The 20,182-nt window shown below is 40.8% G+C and overlaps 1 protein-coding gene across 1 annotated transcript in view; it reads right to left on the bottom strand.

The window, feature by feature from the left end:
• LOC129708821 (AT-rich interactive domain-containing protein 2-like) overlaps positions 1-20,182 on the bottom strand; it is a 159,474-nt gene that overhangs the window by 71,052 nt on the left and 68,240 nt on the right. The window lies entirely within an intron of this gene.

Genomic DNA, 20,182 nt, shown 5'->3' with positions numbered 1-20,182 from the left:
CTCTCATCTGTCTAGATTTCACTGCATGTAGCCATGAATTGTGTCATGAACAGTTTCAAAGTGAAACAAACACTTTCTCATCAGTGAGCACTTCTAACCTTACGAATAGATAAAGATATTTATGCACACTGCTAGGGTCCATGTACCTTTCCTTGCTTGCTGTGTTGAGGAATCCAGCTGCAAATCCAGAGGTTTTTTGTCATGCAAAAACACCTCCACTTTCCTTCATATTCATTTTGACTCCAGGCAGTGAAGAGCTCATCCTATACCATCAAGATTCTTAGACTAACATTTCTCCATGCTGCTTTTGGTTAAATGTTATTTTGCTGTTGGGCCCTTACAGTAACTTTCACCACATTTCTGCAAATGTAATTTTACATCCATGTTTAGCCCAAGGCAATAGTATTGCCTGAGGAAGAGGTGGCTTGATTCAACTGATGGTCAATGAGTTGGTAACTAGTGAGTAGACATCATTTGGTAGCACATTTCACCAAATCTTCGAACCTTTTGGTGATTGTGTCTTTAATTAGTTTCATACAGCACAGGAAAAAGACCCTTAGGCCCAATTCATCCATGCCAACCAAGGCGCCCCTTCAAAGCAAATCCCATTTGCCTGCGACTGGCCCATATCCCTCTAAACCTTTACTATCCGTGTATCAGTCCATGTGTCTTTTAAATGCTGTTTTAAATGTTTTTTAAAACCTACATCAACTACCTCACCTTGCAGCTCGCTCCATCTCCCACCATCTTCTGAGTGAAAAACATGCCCCTTGGGTTCCTTTTTTCTCTCACACCTTAAACCTATGTCGTCAAGTTTTGGATTCCTCTGCCCTGGGTAAAAAGACTGTGCATTCACCTAATCTATTCTCCGCATGATGTTACGCACCTCTACAAGATTTCTCTGCAGCCTCCTGTGCTCCAAGGAATGAAATCCTAGTCTGCCAAACATCTCGCTACAACTCAGACCCTCAAGTCCTCACAACATCCTCAAAAATCTTCTCTGCAATCTCTCCTGCATAAACATTTCCTAGTTTCACTCTTGATTTAGTTTTTTTATTTTTATTTTCAAAAAAAGTGTTCAGCAAAAATGAATTTCTGTTACTGAAAACCTCCACTTAACAAGTCAACGTTTGGTCCAACCAAACACAACTAAATCAAATTGATAACATAGGTACGGACCAATGAAACATGTATATGAACAACCTGCAACAATCTGGGTAAATTCCATTAGCAAACAGAAAACTATTTAAAATTATTTAGAAGCATAACCATCGCATCCCTGCCACATCACAAGTTCACGTTATAGGAATAGAATTAGGCCATTCAGCCCATCAAGTCTACTCTGCCATTCAATCGTGGCTGATCATTGCCTCCTATCCCATTTTCCTGCCCTCTCCCCATAACCCTCGACACCGGTTCTAATCAAGAATTTGTCTGTCTCTGGCTTAAATATATCCACTGACTTGGTCGCCACAGCCCTCTGTTGCAATGAGTTCCACAGATTAATTACCCTCTGACTAAAGAAGTTCCTCCTCATCTCCTTTCTAAAAGAGCTCCCATTAATTCTGAGACCTCTGGTGCTAAACTCTCCAACCAATGGAAACATCCTTTCCAGATCCACTCTATGGCTATTCTTCTACATTTTGGTTTCACCATGTAGAAATTACAGCTGTGTTTATACATGGTCCCGTCCCCCACAGTTCTGTAAAAAGGTCTTGTGGACAGATGAGACAGAAGATTAACTTATATCAGAGTGATGGCAAGAGCAAAGTATGGAGGCGGGAAGGAACTACCCAAGGTCCAAAGCATACCACCTCATCTGTGAAACACGGTGGTGGGGGCATTATGACATGGGCATGTATGGCTGCTGAAGGTACTGGCTCACTTATCGTCATTGATGATACAACTGCTGATGGTAATAACATAATGAATTCTGAAGTGTATAGACACATCCGATCTGCTCCAAGTTCAAACAAATGCCTCAAAATGCATTGGCCGGCGGTTCATTCTACAGCAAGACAATGATCCCAAACACACTGCTAAAGCACCAAACGAAAGCTAAAAAACTGGTCAATTCTTCAGTGGCCAAATCAATCACCTGATCTGAACCCAATTGAGCATGCCTTTTATATGCAGAAGAGAAAACTGAAGGGGACTAGCCCCCAAAGCAAACAGAAGCTAAAGGTGGCTGCAATCCAGGCCTGGCAGGGCATCTCCAGAGAAGACACCCAGCAACTGGTGATGTCCATGAATCACATACTTCAAGCAGTCATTGCATGCAAATAATATGCAACAAAATACGAAACATGACTACTTTCATTTACATGACATTGCTGTGTCCCAAACATTATGGTGCCCTGAAATGGGGGGACTATGTATAAACACTGTTGTAATTTCTACATGGTGAAACCAAAATGTGTAAAAATGACCTTTATTAAAATCTGACAATGTGCACTTTAACCACATGTGATTTTTTTTTCTGTTACAAATCTCAAATTGTGGAGTACAGAAGCAAATGATGGGTCTTTGTCCCAAAACATTATGGAGGGCACTGTATGTGAATCAAACTGATTTTTTTTACAACAATCCAGTGGGGACTTTGAGCATTCATCAACTTTGCCTCCTATCATTGCTTCATGCAATTACAAAATAGTAATGTAATTGTTGGCTAATCATGCCAGGCAATCTCTCAATTAAGCCTCAACAGACTCTGAAGTGGCCTAAGGAAAACCCAAATGATGGCAAGTTTGCAGAACCACTTTCTCTCCAGCCTACTACACTAAATTCTATGTCTCAAAACCCATATTTCAAAAATGTTATTTCTAAAAGTAATCTAATTTCCATTTGAATAAATCAATATTGGCTGCTGCCATCATTCCCACGAGAGCCTTTTCACAAGATTGACCACTTGGTAACTACAATTTTGTTTCTCCAATTTTAAAAACAAAAGGGCTCTCCTGTTCTCCCAGCTGGCCAATGAGGTTGAAATTCTTTGGAACCTTTTTAATGTTGGATAGACGATGCTCATACTAACACGCTCTAACAAGATTACCACTTGAAGGTTGGCGTTTTCTATAAGTTGCAACAGTGTATGAGTAATTTGAAACTCTAAATTCATACACAACATGCTAGTGTGAGAGAATGGTTCCAAACCCTCCCCCACTGTTGAGCAATCCTCGATAGAGCTTTCATGAACTCAACTTCCCTTTTGGGAACACAACCAAATTTCTGTGATAATTCCTCATAAACCACTCCCTCCATCCCTCCAGTAATTCTGGTTGCTTATTGTGCATTCCTTCTATATCTCTGTCAATATTGCTAGAATAAAGAAACATCCCCAACAACTCCCTCATTTGCAGGTCACATTGAAGCAGTCGGGATCAAGTTGCACGGTAGTGTTACAGCGCCAGAGAACTGGATTTGATCCTGACCATGGATGTTGTCTGTATGGAGTTTGTACGTTCTCCCTGTGACCGTGTGGGTTTTCTCTGGGTGCTCCAGATTCCTCCCACGCTCCAAATATATATAGATTTGTAGGTTAATTGGCTTTGGTAAAAATTGTAAATTGTCCCGTGTGTTGGATAGTGCTCATGTGTGGGTATTGTGGGTCGACACAGACTCGGAGGGCTGAAGGGTCTGTTTCCGTATTTAAATTAAATTAAACGTGAATCCCTCTCCAATGCTGCTGCATAACCGGCCGACCATCCTGATATTTTCCGTTATTACTCAACCCCACAGTTGCTCCTCGTTCGAAAATTGGCAGACACAAAGTAGCAATGTTTGAATATTACATACAATTTTGTCGGCTTTGACATTCCCAATACTGAAGCACTTCCATTCGTCCTGGTTTAAGAGTTGTTATGCAAATAAGGTTAATACTCAAAGAACAATAAGCATGCCAATTCTGATAACTGAAATCAGCCTAGATGCCTAAACAACTTCTGATCTTCCACAAATGCTGCTCCAAATGTATACTCCTTTTTGCAGAGTGATCATTCATTTCCAGCACAGGACTACCTCAATATCACAGTTGAAGTTGCAACCTGCTCCAGGAAAAACCCACAGTATGGAAGTCTTGGTTTAAACCTCAGAAAACCTGTTCCATCATCAACCATTTGAAAAATTGTCGGGAAGGACATGACTATTTTCTACAAAAGCCTCAGAAAGATCCGAAACTGTAGCAATCTAATTGCGGCTCACTTCATGAATGTGTTGCCGCAACAATATTTTGTGGTTACCTGATACTTTACCAAACAACTAAGCCTTAAAGCCCTGTCCCACTGTACGAGTTAATTCAAAGAGTATTCCAAAGTTTGCCCTGATTCGAACTCGGAGATTTATGGTTTTGTGTGTTCCGTTGCTTTTTATTCAAATTAAATTCCTCGTATGATGCAAAACAGACTTGGCTAATAAAGTATTATTGTGATTGTGATTGTGAACACAATCCTGTCTTCATCAACGGATCTGCTGTAGAGGTAATCAACAGCTTCAGGTTTCTAAGTTTTCCGTATCTCCAGTAATTTCAGCTGCCCGATTCCTTCACGCTCATCAAGAAAGTGCATCAGCATATTTACTATGTTTAAGAAGGAACTGCAGATGCTGGAGAATCGAAGGAACACAAAAAAGCTGAAGAAACTCAGCGGGTGCAGCAGCATCTATGGAGCGAAGGAAATAGGCAACGTTTCGGACCGAAACGTTGGTCTGAAGAAGGGTTTCGGCCCGAAACGTTGCCTATTTCCTTCGCTCCATAGATGCTGCTGCACCCGCTGAGTTTCTCCAGCTTTTTTATGTACCAGCATATTTACTATCTTCGGCTTCTGAGGGGATTTGGTATATCCATCAGAATATCCACACAAACTTCTCCAAGGTTACTGATGGAATCCATTTCAACATGGTAGGGCAACTATTTTTCTCTTGACCCCAGCTGAACCTGGAAAGAGTGGTGAACACATTCTAGTCCACCACAGGGTTGCAACTTTGTTCCATCCAATCCATCTTCCTGGTGCATTGAATTGAGGTAGCCTGGAAGTATTGACAAGTTTCCCTGTCATCCTGGATATTCCGTTTTCTCTCTACTTCCTTCTTGGAGAAGATAAGAGGTGGTGAAAGCTTGGAAGTTCAGATTTAAGAACAGCTTCCAGCCCATTGTTATCTGATTCCTGAACAGATCACCTCTTCGATACCCTGTTCCCAGAGGGCTGGCCACATTCTCTTATTCTCAGCTCTATCCCATTTAGTTATTCTGTTATTGTACTACTTTCACACTACAATTTTGCACCATTCTGCTGTTTTGTATTTGTTGCTGTATTTGTTTTATCATTACTTTATGTCTACTCTGTGAGCTTCATGTGAACAAGGAATGTCATTGCACCCTGGTGAATATGACAATAAACTGATCTAATCCAATCTAATCATGCTCCAATGAACATGGAATCTAGAAACAAATGCAAACATCACATAAGCTGCAGAAACTGCCTATGCTGCACATTATTAATCTTCAGTTCCCTGTTCTATTCTCTCTATACCCATGGCAATGTCGCCAGGCATAGCTCCAATACCATTTTTTAATTCACCGATATCACTGTTGCTAGACAAATAATGTAACAAAGTGTCAGAGTACAGGAGGGAGATCAATAATCTGGTTGAATGGTGTCAGTACAACAATCTGGCTCTCAAGACAGACACAAAATGCTGGAGTAACTCAGCGGGTCAGCCAGCATCTCCAGAGAAAAGGAATACGTGACGATTAGGGTCAAGATGTTTCAGTTAGAGACCCTTCTTCAGACTGAGTGTCGGGGGAGAGGAAAAACCAACAGATATGAAGAGGTACAATGGACAAATGAATGAAAGATATGCAAAATCCCAAATCAAAGCCAGCACCAATGATCAAGGAAAGGCAGAGCCCACAATGGTCCTTTGTTGGCTGTGGAGAAGGTGATAACAAGTGAAAGAGTGAAACTAAGCATGACGACTCTGAAACTAGTAGGACTACTTGGGTGGCCTAATGGAGGGGTGGCTCTCAACAATAGTAAGACCAAGGAGCAGATTATTGACTTTAGGAAGGAAAAGCTGGCACAACTGTGTGGTGGAGAAGGTCAACAGCTTGAAGTTTCTGCATGTACATATCTCTAATGATCTGTCCTGGGCCCAGCATATTGATGCAATTACAAAGAAAGCCTCTAATTCTTCAGATGTTTGAGGAGTTTTGGCATATATTGAACTCCTACAGGTGTACAGTAAAGAGCATACTGACTGGTTGTATCACAACCTATTATTGATAATTCAAACATTCAAGCAGCGAAGGAGACTTGGTACATCAGTACCAAGGAGATGGTACATCAATTGCTCCTTGCAGTAAGTGGTGGACATTGCCCATCACAGGCATTGACCTCTACAGGAAACGTGGCCTCAAGAAGTCAGCTAACATAAGTAAATTATATGTACAAATCACACCATCAAATGGAACACACTACAATATACAGACATTTGCAACATTATATTCAATGTATTTCAAATGTTTTGGCTTTATTCACTGGAGCTACAGAATTTATATCTGGAATGCAAAGCTATCTTGAGTAATGGTGATCAATTTACTACTGTACTGCCCTAAACATTCATATGGCTCTTTAATGTGGTTTCCATATTCAGCCTGGCATTCAAGTTAGTATGCTGTAAAGACCACGTGAGCCAATAATATTCAGTCATTACTACTGAACATGTGCTTTATAAATTAACCAGAACTGCCCATGTACATGCACAACATATATAAACACATTTCCTGGCTATTTAATGTCCATAATATGCTGTTCAAATCCAATCTGGCTACTTATCATCCAGACAACTCTTAATTATCAAAGTGATGGAATGCGTTGTCAACAATACTTAGAACCTGCCCATTTGTACTGTTGTCATTCTGCCAAATCTTGTCTCCAGATCTCACTAAACCAATCTAGGACAAGAGGTGAATTCCAGAGAAATATTGGAATGACTGCCACTGATATCATGGTAGCATCTGACTGCGTATGCTGTCAAGAAGGGGAGAAGGCAGGAACGGGGTACTGATTGCGGATGATCAACTATGATCATATTGAATAGCGGTGCTGGCTTGAAGGGCTGAATGGCCTACTCATGCACCTATTGTCTATAAGAAGCTTTAATAAACAATAAGACTCGAGAAGTGCAATTTTATTTTGGTCCGAGTAATAAACTTCAACAACTCTAGGACAATTGACCCTCTTAGACATAGGGTAGTAGGTAATGATTAACATACATACCACACAAATGATAATGAACCCCTCCCTTTGATATTCAATGATCTTTTCATCACAGAATCCCCTATCAACAACATCGAGAATCTTCATTTAAAAAAAATTAACTGAACTTGTTACACAACGATTTGATATTATAGCCAGAATCCAAATAAAACGAAGTTGAGAAATGTAAATTTGGGTATTAATAAATCTTACACTGGTAGATTGCAACAAAATTGGCACATCAATGCTCAATATGCTCGGACCAAATCTGGCTTAATAGAAATCAGAAACCATCTTAAATGGAAGCTATTTCACCATGTGAAAGGCGTATTAGCACAATGGTTATTAAATCTGCCACTAGATTCTACCACTGCATTCCAAATGTCTTGAGTTTTGGGATTATTGTTCAATAAGCAATTTATGTGCAACAGTATTCCAAGGCAAGTTTTGCATAACACACAGACATTTTCATGGTTTGCTCTGAAAATCCCCAAACTGAGAGGAATGAAAGTGTACTAAGATAGTCTCAGTACTTCGTTTTGGTCCTTCTACGCTACTGAAAATAGGTGTATATTGTTATCTGGATGAAACTACTTGCCTGCAGGTCCAGAACTAGATGTAAATGTATCACAACTTTGTTTGCTGACGTAGATTGACAGCCACTGCTAGTACAGAGACACACCACTGCAGACACGCACCACTAACCAGTGGAGTCACCGGTCAAGGGGATATAGTAAGAGTGTATGCTGTACTGACAACTGTAACAGTTTATTCATGAATTACAAGTCTTTTTATGGAACTCTGAGTATACTGAAGATTCAATACTGAAGATACATTTGGCAGTTGGCTCGCAATCAATTGGTAAACACCTCCTGTGCAAATGGTAAATAGTCTGCAGAACCAAGATAACACCCAAGTGAAATATGTTATTTGTGGCAATTTATTTGCAGATTACTAAAACATTACTGCAAAGTTTAATAGGTGTATTTGGATAAACCTAGACTAATTTTTAAGGAATGGTGACATAAGTTTTATTCATTTATTTTGTGATCTACAATGCCATCCATAATGTTTGGGACAAAGACCCATCATTTATTTTTTCACCTATGTACTCCACAATTTGAGATTTGTAATAGAAAGAATCACACCTGGTTAAAATGCACATTGTCAAATTTTATTAAAGGCTGTTTTATACATTTTGGTTTCACCATGTAGAAATTACAGCAGAGTTGGAGCAATATATTAGAGTTGTTGCAATCGTCTTCAGTCAGGACTGTCAGGTGATGCATCCCAGCATGTATCGCCTCAAGACTTGAATTCAGTTCTTTGGTCCATGTTAGGGCCAAGTCTCAAGACGATGTTTTATCCCTTCAGTTTTAAGACCAACCATCTTCAGGTAGCCCCGGCATCCCCCCTGTCTCTCTACCACCTCCCCCCTCCTCCCACCAATAGCTTGTTTCCTTTTATCATCTGTACTTTTTTTCCATATATTTTATTCATTGTTCTTTATCTCTCCACATCATCGTCTATATCTCTCGTTTCCCTTATCCCTAAACAGTCTGTAGAAGGGTCAAGACCCGAAGCGTCACCCATTCCTTCTCTCCAGAGATGCTGCCTGACCCGCTGAGTTACTCCAGCCAATTGTGTCTGTCTTCGATTTAAACCAGCACCTGCAGTTCCTTCCTACACATCTTCATTGTTCATTCACAGACTGAATATTGATTCACGGTATGAATATTGATTCAGGGTTCGGTGAGTCGCGGGACTGTTTGTACCATCGCCCGGTGGGGAATCGCCTCAGCGCAGAGGGAGAAGAGGAGGGAAGAGACTGCAGCCCTAAGATTTTTTGCCTCCACCACAGTGAGGAGGTGCTTGGAGGACTCACTGTGGTGGAGGTTAATTTGTGTTTATTGTTGTTTATTATTGTATGATTGTATGTATGACTGCAGGCACGAAATTTCATTCAGACTGTAAGGTCTGAATGACAATAAAGGTATTCAATTCAATATATTTGATATATTTACAAAGCTTTTCAAGTCAAGAATAGAACCTAAAACGCAATGGATTATATTTGGAATAATAGTAGAAGATATCAATTTAAATAAAGACCAAAACGTTTTTTTTAATTATGGGTTAATAATTGGAAAGAAATTGATACTTACATTTTGGAAAAATACAACCATACCAACTGTTAAAATGTGGATTAGGAATATGATGGACATAGCACGCCTTGAAGAAATGAGACCGACTAATAGATAAATATGACCAATTCTTAAGGAGTTGGTCTCCTTTCATCAACTTTTTGGAATCATGTGATGCAGCGGTACCGTAAAGATTGCTGATTTCAGTTCATGCTGTGGATAGATCTACATCTCCGAATAAAGATTTGAAAATTTCTTTTTTAAGGGGCCTTCTCTCCTATTTCTACTTTTTATTATTTTTTTATATACACACATCACGATTTTCTAATCTCTACCATCTATTTTCCTCTTTTTCCCCTTTTTATTGTTTTCTTTTTCTTGTCTTGCTTACTTCCTTCTCAAAACATAAAACTAGAGGTTGTACATAGAATGGATTACGGTATGACATAGTTGGCACCTAAAATTAGGTTCCACTGTACTGTGTGTACTGTATTAACTTCTAATAAAATAAACAACAACAAAAAATAAATTACAGCAGTGTTTACACATAGTCCCCCCCATTTCAGGGCACCATAATGTTTGGGACACATGGCATCACAGGCGTTTGTAATTGCTCAGGTGCATGCAGGTATAAGAGAGCTCTTGGCACCTAATCTTTCCTCCAGTCTTTCCATCACCTTTGGAAACTTTTAATAATAACTTTATTTGTATAGCACTTTTCATACAATTGAATGCAACCCAAAGTGCATAGACACAGGTCTAAACAAAAATACAATTTAAAACAGTAAGAACGTAGGCATGAAAGCACAGATTTATATTAAAATGTAAAATGTAAAATTGAGATTGTATAAGGACAAAAAAAGTAAAACCAGTTAAAAGCTTGATTAAAGTCCTAGCTGCCGTTTAAAAATATCCTGGGTAGGGTATTCCACAGCTTGGGGGGTAATTGAAAAAGGCTGCTTCACCAATTTTTTTGTTGCTGCGGCATTGAGCGGCTAACAGGCCAGCATCAGAAGACCCGAGCGCTCGGGTAGGGGCATAGGGAAGGAGGGACTCTGTAAAATATGTTGCTCCTAAGCCATTTAGGGCTTTATAGACAAGGAGGAGGACTTTATAGTCTACCCTGGATCTCACAGGGAGCCAATGAAGGGAATATAATACTGGGGTGATGTGTTCCATTTTCTTGTTATTTGTTAAGAGCCGGGCTGCAGCATTTTGAATGAGCTGTAACTTGTTGGTGGATTTTGAAGGCAGACCAGTAAATAAGGCATTCCAGTAATTAAGTTTGCTTGAAATGAAAGCGTGTATCAGTTTTTTTACAGTCGTATTGACATAAGAACTATTGACGTACTTTAGCAATATTTCTGAGATGATGGAAAGCACACTTTGTTACCTTATTTATGTGAGATTTAAAATTAAGACCATTGTCAATTTTTACCCCCAGCCTTGTGACTTCTTATTTGACATAGGCAGTCAAATTTCCCAGTTTACCGAATAATATCTCTCTTGGGTTTTGATCCAAGTAATAACATTTCTGTCTTGTCAACGTTGAGTTTAAGAAAATCAGCATTCATCCATTTTAAAAAAAAAAAAAGGAAAGTAGGCAGGAGGTCAAAGAACTTAAGGCTTTTGCATCAGTGGGTTCGACAGAGAGGTATAACTGAGTGTCATCAGCTTAACTTAGAAAATGTACATTATGCTGCCTGATAACTCCTCCTAGAGGCAGCATATACAAGGAAAAGAGTAACGGGCCAAGGCAAGTACCTTGTGCTACACCAAAGGATATATCATGCAGCTGTGACACATAGTCCCCAAGGCTAACAAAATACTTCCCTTCCACTTATATACGATTGGAACCAACTTAGTACCTGATCTGAGAGGTCGACCCAGTTTTCTAGGCGATCTATAAGAATTACTGTGATCTATGGCTTCTGTGAGGTGCCCCTGTCCCACTTAGGAAACCTGAACGGAAACCTCTGGTGACCTTGCCCGCGACCCAAGGTTTCCATGAGGTCGCCGGAGGTTTTGGTCACTCGCCCGGGAAGGCTCGAGCTGGATCGACCGAAGCGTGAGCTGCATCTACCGACCGCACACACACACACACACACACACACACACACAAACACACCAATGAGCCAATCAAAATGGCCAGTCAGCGAAGGAGATGGCCTTCAACTGCCTGTAAGTAAATAGCGACCCCACTCCACTGGCTTCGACGAAACGGCAACCTATTTTTAATCGAGGCCGGTTTTGATTATGTTGAAACAATCAAAGCAACCTAGAAGAAGCCTCGACCAAGCAGAAACCACTTTCGACCATTAGGGAGAGTGACCAAAACCTTCGGCGACCTCATGGAAACCTTGGGTTGCGGGCAAGGTCACCAGAGGTCTCCGTTCAGGTTTCCTAAGTGGAACAGGGGCATTGGAGGATCAGCACTAAGACTTTGTCCTCGTCAGTGCTAACTCTAAGGTCACTGACTATTTTTTATCAGGGCAGTCTCAGTGCTGTAATTTGCTCTGAAATGAGATTGAAATCTCTCTAAAATGTCATTTTGATTCAGAAAGTGTTGTATTTGGTTGAATACCACTTTCTCCCGTTCTTAGGCCCCCTTCAGTCGTGGCTGACCATGGGTGTCTCCAGGGTGCTATTCCCTATATGGAAGATGCCTGGGCTTTCTCCACTTTCACCAGTACCTTACTGATAAAGGGTAGATTTGATATGGGTCTGTAATTACTCAGTAGCCCACTGTCTAAATTTGGTTTCTTTAACAGAGGCTTTACGACAGCGGTTTTAAGTATCTGGGAAAATTCCAGTCTCAAGAGAGATGTTTACAATTGAAAGAACAAAACTGGATAAACTGTTAAAAACATTCTTTAAAACATTGTAGGAACAACGTTGAAATAACCTGTAATGACCTGTAATGGAATTGCTCTCAGCCACAAAGTTCTGAGATAGAAATACTTATGAAACTGCTCATTTTTGCCTGCGCCTTACTAGGTCGGCAGTAGAGGACAGTAGAATCTAAAGGGATACCAGCTCTCAACCTTAACTTTAAGATAATCAGCAAACAGCTCACATTTTTCAGTAGAAGCTTGGCTTGAAAAATCAGGGGTTGAGGCAGAGTTTAGTGATCTGTCAATGGTGGAGAACAAAAGCTTACTATTTCCACCACTTTCTGCGATAATTTGAGAAAAATGGGTCCTCCTTGCAGATCTTACAGCATTATTATAAGTAGCAAAGATTTCTTTATAGATGCCATCTTTATAGATTTATTTGTTTCCTTTTACCACCCACACCCCCACTCTCTGCAGCTGGCTTCGATGCACTCTTCCATCTCAACTTGCAGTACTACAGCGCTCTGCCCACTCGTTTGGATATAGCTAAATATGGCCAACACAAACTACACTCTTAGATTTGTCTCGCAGAACGTGAGGGGGTGGGGGGTCCTACTAAGACTGATAGGATCTTGGCCCACTTGCAACACCTTAAGGGCGATATATTTTTTATTCAAGAGACCCACCTTCGCAACAGAGAGGTAACACGGCTTAAGAGAGGTTAGAAACATAGAAATTGGGTGCAGGAGTAGGCCATTCGGCCCTTCGAGCCTGCACCGCCATTCAATATGATCGTGGCTGATCATCCAACTCAGTATCCCGTACCTGCCTTCTCTCCATACCCCCTGATCCCCTTAGCCACAAGGGCCACATCTAACTCCCTCTTAAATATAGCCAATGAACTGGCCTCAACTACCCTCTGTGGCAGAGAGTTCCAGAGATTCACCACTCTCTGTGTGAAAAAGGTTCTTCTCATCTCGGTTTTAAAGGATTTCCCCCTTATCCCTCTTATTGGGCGATTGTTTAGCCAAACACCTCCACTCAGTCCGCAATAACCAACCTGACCTCCCGGTGGCTCAGCACTTCAACTCCCCCTCCCATTCCCAATCCGACCTCTCTGTCCTGGGTCTCCTCCATTGCCAGAGTGAGCAACAGCGGAAATTGGAGGAACAGCACCTCATATTCCGCCTGGGGACCTTGCGTCCGGATGGCATTAACATTGAATTCTCCCAATTTTGCTAGCCCTTGCTGTCTCCTCCCCTTCCTTAACCCTCTAGCTGTCTCCTCCCACCCTCGGGCTCATCCTCCTCCCCTTTTCCTTCCTTCTCCCCCCCACCCCCCATCAGTCTGAAGAAGGGTTTCGGCACGAAACGTCGCCTATTTCCTTCGCTCCATAGATGCTGCTACACCCGCTGAGTTTCTCCAGCAATTTTGTGTACCTTCGATCTTCCAGCATCTGCAGTTCCTTCTTGAACAAAACAGTGACTTATGGATGCGCAGTTTTGAGCTGCCGGATTTGATCTGTGTCTCTGCCACTTAGCATAAACTTTAGTGCCACATAACAGAGGGTATCCTCAGCATGGCGATGGGATAGTGAATCCACAAGAACTGCATTGGTAGCCACTGCTACCAAAGGAGAAATGCGACCATGCTGCTATGTGGTACAAGGCCAACCTGACTGGCCTTTGTGATCTGTTTGATAAACGAGCATTGGCAGTTACTTGTTTTTCTATTAAATGTATTGAATGTATTTATTAAAGTACAGGTAGTAACATAATTTAACTTAGCATGACTCGAGAAGGGTGAAACTGATTATATAATTCTTGAAGATAGACAAAAATGCTGGAGAAACTCAACGGTTAAGGCAGCATCTATGGAGTGAAGGAAATAGGCAACGTTTCGGGTTTCGACCCGAAACGGTGCCCATTTCCTTCGCTCCATAGATGCTGCCTCACCCGCTGAGTTTCTCCAGCATTTTTGTCTACCTTCGATTTTCCAGCATCTGCAGTTCCTTCTGCAGCACAATGGTTCAGCTGGTAGAGCTTCTGCCTCACAACTGCAGAGACCTGGGTTCAATCCTGACCTTGGGTGCTTTCTGTATAGAGCTGTTTGCATGTTCTCCCTGTGACCGCGCATTTCCTCCGGGTGCTCCGTTTTCCTCCCACATCCCAAAGACATGTGGATTTGTAGGTTAATCTGGCCTCTGTAAATTGCCCCTGGTGTGTACAGTATGGATGAGAAAGTGGGATATGATAGAACTTGTGTGGTCGGCATGGACTCTGTGGGCTGAAGGGTGGTATCATGCTGTATTTCTAAACTAAACTTCTTATCACAGGGACAAGGCATAAATAGCCACATTGCTCCTATAATAAATGCATTAAAAAATTAAACTAACAAAATTAAAAATTTCAAAAATCCTTCACTTACTGTTTAAAATGCCTGCCAATTTTCTCATATTCTGTTCAGAGATACCATTACTTTCTCTGCTGATATGGGAGCTAAACAAATTAGTGCACTGCATGCATCAATCATTACTTGTAGTAGCACTCAACTGTGTCACAAGGTTGTGTGTTCAAAACTAATTTCAAAGACAAATTCAAAATCTAAAATTTAGAACAAAACATTGAAGTTTTATCAAACAACATTTTATTCTCAGTAGTATTTGGGTTTTTTGTAAAATTGTAGAATTTAAGGGACCTAGAGTTCAGTACTGTTCAGTACTGAACAAAAACATAACTGTTTTTGTTCAGGATCCTTGTTCACAAGCCAGACACCAGTCGATCACTTGACACAATGTTTAACGCGGCACAGGATAAAAGCCAAGGTCATCTTTTTACATCCAATACTAAATACACCAGGTTCGGCATTTCACAAGTCTCAGTCACTGTTCAACAATCAACACTAGTAGTACGTTGCCATCAAGTAACTACAACCGAGACAGATCAAATCTAATGTGACCTATCTTAAGGATAAGGGGGAAACCCTTTAAAACTGAGATGAGAAGAACTTTTTTCACACAGAGTGGTGAATCTCTGGAACTCTCTGCCACAGAGGGTAGTCGAGGCCAGTTCATTGGCTATATTTAAGAGGGAGTTAGATGTGGCCCTTGTGGCTAAGGGGATCAGAGTGTATGGAGAGAAGGCAGGTACGGGATACCGAGTTGGATGATCAGCCATGATCATATTGAAGGGCCGAATGGCCTACTCCTGCACCTAATTTCTATGTTTCTATCTGTTGGTTACCATTTTAATATGTGCAGATTAATTGCAATTAATAAATCTATTTGAAAGCAGATGCTCAACAGGATGGCATGCACCTATTTTTAATACTGATAGATTGGTATTGATATAGGAATTGGAGAATTAGCCCATCAAGTCTACTCTGCCATTCATTCATGGCTGACCCATCTCTCGCTCCTAACCCCATTCTCGTGCCTTCTCATAATCTCTGACACCTGTACTAACCAATAATCTATCTCTGTCTTAAAAATATCCACTGACTTGGCCTCCACAGCCTTCTGTGGCAAAGAATTCCATGGATTCACCACCCTCTTCCTAAAAGAACGTCCTTTAATTCTGAGGCTATGACCTCGTCCTCGACTCTCCCACTAGTGGATTGGTTTTGATATCGATTGATAGATCTGATAAAGATTGGTATTGGTTTATTATTGTCATTGGTTTATTATTGTTATGCCTACTGCAAAACTGTATAGCATTTGGTTGAGGCCTATCCAATTAAATCATATTATGTTATACACGAGTACAATCAAACCATACACAACAGGTAATGCAAAGAGAAAATTGCCAAAATACAGTGTTACAGCATTAGATAAGGAGCAAGTATTCACAATGAGGCAAGTTGGGAGATCTGGACCATACTCCAGTTATGGTTGGACCACTCAGTAGTCCGATAATAGTGGGGAAGAAGCTTCTCCCCGACAGGAGAGGGGATGACCGGCGTGAAAAGGATCCTTGAATACCTTGGTTGCTTTTCCGAGGCAGGTTAAGTATAGAAGAGTCGATGAAGACAAAGGCTTGTCTGTATGATGGGCTGGGAGACGTTAACAACTGCAATGTCTCATGTTCATGGCAGAGTGGGTACCAAGCCAAGCCATCCCAATAGTAAGCTTTCTATTGTTAATCTGGAGAAGTCGTTAAGTGGTTGATACAAATCTTATAGAATGCTGTTCGGTAGGAGTTGTAGTATTTTCATCCAGCCATGAAGAAATAAATTATTTATTTCCAAATCAGGATGGTTTGCAACATGGAGGGAAACCTGCAGGTGGTGCTGTTTCCATTCCTCAGCTGTCCTTATTCTTTGTGAATGTGTCGTGGGTTTGAGGGTTTGCTAACGACAATGCATTTTGTAGATGACATACACTGCAGTCACACTGACAGTACATGGAATGAATGTCAATCAAGCAGGCTTTGTCCTGGATTATGTTGAGCCTTGATTGTTATTGGAGCTTTAACCATCCAGGGAAATACCAGTATTTGAATTTGTGAGGCTGGGGCAAAGGGACAGTACAGGGAAGTCAAATAGGAGAGGATGTTGGTAAACCAAATGCTAGAATCAAGAACCTGTGCAGCCAAAGGAAATAAAGAAAACCACCGATGTTGGTTTACAGAAAAAAGACAAAGTACAGCAGTAACTCAACGGGTCAGGCAGCATCTCTGAAGAACATAGATAGGTGGTGTTTTGGGTGAGGCCCCTTCTTCAGATTGAAGGGTCCCGACCCAAAGCATCACCTATCCATGTTCTCCAGTGATGCTACCTGACCCGCTGTATTATTCCAGCCCTTGGTCTCTTTTTTTTTCAGTCAGATGATGCAAATAAGTGAATGAAAATGGAGAATGTGAAAGAGCAGGAGGATCAAAGAGCTATGGAGCTCAAGGAGGTTAGCGAGATAAGTAGACACGAGACCATGAAGGGATTTGACTAAAAACCGAGATAGAAACCAATACAGTTCTGTGAATATAGCGAATAAGGTGATTGGGAGTGGAGATGGTGGCAGAAGGACCAGAGGCAACTGAAGTTAGTAAACAAATAGTCCACAACTGTGAATTTCATGCCCAGTGACAAGACGATTACCTAATTTGTGATGGTTTATTTTGCAAATAATTTTGCTAACACCATCACTGACAGACAACAGAGCGTACAAAAGCAAAGCAAGAAATATCCAGCCGACAATTTTCTTCCAAGCATGGAAATACCTGTCACCAAATGTCGTGACTCAACAATAATTAATTAGAATTTGCCAGCAGGAACCTCTAACCACAGCAGCAAACATCCAAACAGCTCAAACTATTTATGTAGTTACAGAGGATTGGAGAGTAGCCAATGTTGTTCCTTTACGAAGGGCACTAAAGATAAACCAGGACATTGTTGGCCAGCAAGCCTCACTTCAGTGGTAGGGAAGCTATTAGAGAGAATTCTCTCATTTGGAAGAGATGGGATAATTAGCACAACACGTCTTAGAATGCAGCAGGTCATGTCCTACAAACTTAGAGGTTGAAGAGGTAATGAAGGTGATTGATTGAATAGGCAGCATATGTTATCTGCATTGATTTTAGTAAAGCATTTGATAAAAGTTTCCCCTGATAGACATAACCAGAAGGATAATACACGTGATCCAGAGTGGCTTGGTAGTTTAGAACTGAGAACACAAATAGAAGACAGAGGGAAGTGGTGAAAGGGTGTCATTCTGGCAGGAGGTCTGTGACCAGCAGTGTTCCGCAAGTATATATAAATGAGTTGGAAGCAAATGTTGGTTAGTAAGCTTGCAGTCAACACCAACGTTGCTAGCGTTGTGTTCAGTGAAGACGACTGTTAAAGGATACAGTGGAATGTAGATCAATTACAGACGTGAGTGGAGAAATGGCAGATGGTGTTTAATCCGAGCTAGTGAGAGATGTTGCATTTTGGTAAGTTGTGGCAAGGCCCTTAACAGCATGGTTGTAGGGATCCTGTGGTCCAATTCTAGAACTCCCTGAAAGTAGCAACAAGTAAATAGAGTGGTCAATGCCCCTGTCCCACTTAGGAAACCTGAATGGAAACCTCTGGAGACTTTGCGCCCCACCCAATGTTCCCGGAGGTTTTTGTCAGTCTCCCTACCTGCAACCTCCGGCAACCACCTGCAACCTCCGGGAACTGCATGGAAACCTTGGGTGGGGCGTAAAGTCTCCAGAAGTTTCCGTTCAGGTTTCCTAAGTGGGACAGGGGTTTACCTGCTTTTATTAGTTAGGCTGCATTTGGAGCATTGTGCAGTTCTATTGCCCCATTGCAGCAAGGATTGCTGGAAGCTCTTGGGAGGGTGAAGAGTTTACCAGATGGCTGGATAAACTTGGATTATTTTTTTCTCGAGCTGAGGAGACCTGATCGAAGTATATAAAATTATGAGGGGTATGGATATGGTGAATTGTCAAATCCTTTTCCCACGGTGGAAGTTTTATAAAGACTAGAGGGCATAGCTTTAAGATGAGAGAGGTTAAGTTTATTAAGAGATATGCAGGGCAAGCTTTTTGTTACACAGGATAGTTGGTTCTGTGAATGCACTGCCAAGAGTGGTGTTGAAAGCAGATACAATAATTGCATTTAAGAGGCTTTTAGATAAGCACATGAATTTGCAGGAAATGGATCAAGCTTAACCTGACATCACATTCGGTGTTGACATTGTTGGGCCAAAGGACCAGTTCCTATGCTGTATTGTTTCATGCATGTTATATGGTAGCTGAACTCTACTGTAAATAAAATATTACCTTTTTATATAAAAGGTAATAGCTTTGATTTCCAAAGTATGCTTATGCAATTATCAGCAAATGCTAAAATCTGATGAGCTGCGAGAAAACTCAAAAACATTATTTTCAACAATTTCAGAATGAGAATTGCATAATGCCATAATTACAGGAAAAAGAATTGTTGATGTCGCAGCATGCTAAATTACAAGTTAATGCAATCCAAATGCAAACAATCGGATTTTAGCATTTACTTGCAAAAGGGGGTTGAAAACATGTGAGCATCTACCTGAAGTTCTGAAAATTTCTATCCAGTAAATCATTTAGGCATACAAAATGACTTTATATGCTCAAATGATTTACTAGATACATTTCTTTCTGCAGGTTTGGAAGAATAACATTACAAAATAAGAATGCCTCCGAATTCTTAAGGAGTTGGTCTCCTTTCATCGACTTTTTGGAAACATGTGATGCAGCGGTACCGAAAAGATTGCTGATTTCAGTTCATGCCGTGGATAGATCTACATCTCCGAATAAAGATTTGAAAAATTCTCTTTTAAGGGGCCTTCTCTCCTATTTCTACTTTCCACTTTTTCTTTTTATTTTTTATTTTTTTTATATACACACATCACGTTTTTCTATTCTCTACCATCTATTTTTCCTCTTTTTCCCCTTTCTATTGTTTTCTTTTTCTTGTCTTGCTTAGTTCCTTCTCAAAACTAGAGGTTGTACATAGAATGGATTAAGGTATGACATAGTTGGCACCTAAAATTAGGTTCCATTGTACTGTTGTGTACTGTATTAACTTCTAATAAAATAAACAAAATAAATAAATAAATAAGAATGCCTCCAAAGCAATTATTCGATTTCACTATAGAATAGATCGGTTGACAAAGAGGGACCAAATGGAATTCATCAGTGCATTTGTGTTTTAGTTTAGTTTAGAGAGATACAGATTTAGTTCAGTTTAGGAAGCAGGCCCTCAACCCACCGAGTCCACACCAACCAGCGATCCCCGCACACTTACACTATCCTGCACACACTAGGGACAATTATCATTTATACCAAGCCAATTAACCTACAAACCCACATGTCTTTGAAGTGTGGGAGGAAACCAAAGGTCTCAGAGAAAACCACGCAGGTTACGGGGAGAACGTACAAGTGTCTTTGAGCATCTAAAATGTTAAATTTTTGTGCAAATGTTCTATTTTGCCAACCCA

This window comes from Leucoraja erinacea, chromosome 24, assembly GCF_028641065.1.
Source record: "Leucoraja erinacea ecotype New England chromosome 24, Leri_hhj_1, whole genome shotgun sequence".
Classification (NCBI taxonomy): domain Eukaryota; kingdom Metazoa; phylum Chordata; class Chondrichthyes; order Rajiformes; family Rajidae; genus Leucoraja; species Leucoraja erinaceus.
Note: the sequence above shows the minus strand (reverse complement) of the source record. Positions and strands in the feature narration are given on the sequence as shown.